Raw genomic sequence first — 3,664 nt, 5'->3', positions numbered from 1 at the left:
GTCAATATTTCAGAAATATTTTTCTATACAATCACTATTCAAGAGAGATACAGTCAATTTTGAAATCAACGAATAAAGAATGTTCTAAATGTCCCACCAACAATGTGCCCTCACCCTATACAACTGTCCCAAGGAAAAAAAAATAAAGAATGGCATATTTTCATCTTAAGCTAATTAAGTTACATGCTCCCACAAGCAACAACCATGCAGGAGCACTACAAACAATTGCATGTGTTGAGATCAAACAAGTCTACTAAACCTTTTCAATGACTCTTTACCTATCTGAATGATGCCAGAGAAGGAAGGCCGGTCTTGAATCATGGACCCCCCAACTATGTCAGTGTTCCTTCCATGTGGCAGCACGAGAGGCCACCACGCCTTTCGCCTTTGCTCTCTCCTCGCCTTGCGAATTTGGTTAAGTTCTTGGCAAATCACGGTTCTCACACATTTTAAGTAGGAATTCATGTCATGATCTCTCTGAATGGTTCCTCCAGATCCATAGGCAGATCGGTCACTTAATATCTCAAGTGGGTGTGGAGTGTTCAAGAAGACCAATTGAGCTGCATGGATTTGTTTTAATGTGTCACTAGATTCTGACAAAGAACCACTCAAAAGATATAGACCACTGCCTGAGGGTAGGAGATGATGACTTGGTGAAAAATTCTCATCTGGCTGGAGAATCAGCAGTTCTCCCATTGGTGCATATAATAGTTTCTGCAGTAAAAGATTCACTAAGAATTGAATTGAATGAAGCTAGAAATACAAAAGAAATTGCTATATGTACTAGAAGTGTAAATTTGTTTATAATAAATTCTATATACGATGTTATCTAATAAGAAATTATCAAGTAGGTTTGTTTATTTTTATAATAATTATCTTAAAAGTTAAACTTAACATTGATGTCTGATTAGTTGAAAGGTATAAAAATTGACACCCTATAAAATTAAACCCATTTTTTATATAAGCATCCAGTAGAAATTCCTATTGGGTATATAATTATATATAAAATAAATTAAACTCATAAGTTTATTAAATAAGTGTTTAATTTTAATTATGTTGAATGATAGCTATCCAAATTGTCTAAAAGTGGAAGTTTACCTGGTTATTAAGGCAAGGATGATTGCGGAAGTTACTATTAACAGCCTTTAGTAGTTCTGCAAGATGGTTAGGGTACTGGCAACAAAATACTCGTGTTACTATATCTCTGTGCAATGTGATTGCCTGAACATGGCTCCGTGGCAATCCAAGCATGTCAAGTAGAGTGTCACCTCCACACATGATGGATGGTGCCCCAAAGGTTATGACAGGAAGCAGAGAGGAGAATGGCGCTTCCTTCCTTATCAGTAGCATAAGATTTACAAGTAGTGCCAAGCTCCCCCCAAGAGAATGACCAGTGAATCGGAAAGTTGCACGTGAACCATGAGATTTTAGGTGACCACGAATTTCTGGCAACATCTGTTGATATGTCCCTTTTGCAGCCTCGTATATACCTCTATGTACATGAACATCTAACCCCTAGGAAAAAAAAACATGTATCTCATTATCTCAATTTCAGTAAGGGTGAACATTAAAAAAAAATCAAAGTTATTTGTTAGCTTGCAATAATAATAGTTACCTCAAATTGAACTGGTTCAAATAGTAGGTTTGCTTGCCAGGATGCAAACGACTCGGAGCCCTGCATATTAAAACAATAATATTTATTAAAAATAAATCCAAAATTGACAAGGAATTACATATAAATGTTCACTGCTAAATGAAATAACTAGCTATATTGGTAATTTTAATAATCATGCTTCTATCATATTCAAGACTCAAGTGTTCATGCAATACTGCAATTAAATGTACTTTATATGGCAAAATAAAAACATGTCCCCAATTGATATGACCCACCTGGATCACAAAATATCTTGTAGAGGTCTGGTCATCATCACATACGAACCATTCACAGGGTGAAGAGCTTGTTGAGTTCAAATCATCTGCAAAAACCTGCTTTACTTGCTCATTTGCAGCAACAACTGCTGTTACCGAATCCGTAGTTGCCTTCAAATTTGCCTCCTCCGTGTTTGCCATCTTCTCGCCGTTAAATCTTTCATTGCTTGCTTCATGTGAACCTTCACCTTCCACAGCATCAGAAGATTTGAATGGAAGTATGCTCCTTGTCTGAGCATGGAGATAAGAGGCAGCAGAAGCAGCAATCTCATATGCAGCAGATGCACTTATCATGTATCCACCATTATTCTTTTCCTCTTTTGTTTCTCCCCCATTCTCCTCATTAGTTTCTTCCTTCTGAGTAGCAGCAAATGTTGTCTGATTTTTTTCAGCTGCCACAGCTAATTTCTTTTTCTCTATGGATGAAGTTACAAAACGCAGTCCATAGTGTTTGAAGAGTTTCCCTGGCTAAATTATTAAGAAACAAAAGATATAAATTAGTATATCAAAAATTGGTAATTCTTGGAAAACCAAATTCCTACAAAAATGAAAAATTAGTGCTTCATCTACATTAAACCTCGAAGGGTTTTTGAAAAGCATATTTATATATTTATCAGTGAATTGACGAAATCTTCAGAGAATGAGATTATTCAAAATTTCAAATAATTCTCTGGAATCTGATTCAAGTCATTTTTAGTAAGATGTTGCGTGGCTAAAAAAAAGAAGGAAATGATGAAATAGAAGGATTTAAAATACATTGATTTTGGGAATAGAGTATGCCAAATTGCCCAAGTGGGATATGCGCGCATATAATCTAGCTTCGGACAATGACACCCTGCGAAGCATTCTCGAAAACGAGTCTCTATCGAACGAAACCTCTTCATTTTCTTCTTCTTCAACCCTACAATCATCACACTCTTTATCCGTTTGACCATTGGCCATAGCTTCCCCTTCATCGCTCCTCTGTTCCCCTCTCCAAACAGACCTTATATGAAAAATCTTCAAAACCCAGTTCCCATTTTGTCCCTCTCCTTCTCCTCGTTCTGTCTCGGCCGTTGCATTCTCTGCCAAAACGGCGTCGTCGTCGACGGCGAGACCGTGGTAACCGGAGGCATTCCCCGTTGGTGGTCGTGGCCAAAAGGACTTCAAAGGGAATCTAAAAGAGAATCTGGAAAACAAGGAGAAGCTCCCAACAGCTTTCACCTGAGAGTGTGACGCGTAATCATTGGCGCGTGCAGATGCAGTAATGGAAATTGACGGAGCTATCCCACAAATGCTACTGTGTAAACACAGAGCATCCATTATGATTTGTATGTATGTGTTGGTTTTTTGTTTGCAGAGAAATTAAGAAGAAAAGACAATGAAAGCCTGTAATGGAGGAACCCAAAGATTCTTGAGGTTCCTGGGTGGTGGTTGAACAGAATCAAAATCAAAGAGGAAAAAGAAAAGGTTGGAACCAAAACGGATAGCCAAATATAGGAAATGGTATTTGCTAATCTCAGGGGTGTTCCAATTTCCAACTTTTTGCAAGGAAAAGAGGGACCTTTTGATTGGCAAGGAAATTATAAGTGATTTTATTCGCACCTGGGTGTCGTTATGTTGTAGCAAAACGCTTGGTTCCAGGGAAGTGCCACGTCGTATAAAGTGTAGATGAACAACATGGCTACAATCACTGACGTGTCCCTCAAGCTGCAAACTTGCGTTGTGACATTGTGTGTCCTCCTTACAGATCCTG

At 38.0% G+C, this 3,664-nt stretch overlaps 1 pseudogene; it reads right to left on the bottom strand.

Annotated features, from left to right (window-relative positions):
- On the bottom strand, positions 1-3,664 carry LOC114398251 (annotated as a pseudogene).

This window comes from Glycine soja, chromosome 19, assembly GCF_004193775.1.
Source record: "Glycine soja cultivar W05 chromosome 19, ASM419377v2, whole genome shotgun sequence".
Lineage (NCBI taxonomy): Eukaryota > Viridiplantae > Streptophyta > Magnoliopsida > Fabales > Fabaceae > Glycine > Glycine soja.
This window is presented reverse-complemented; position numbering and strand designations above follow the sequence as displayed.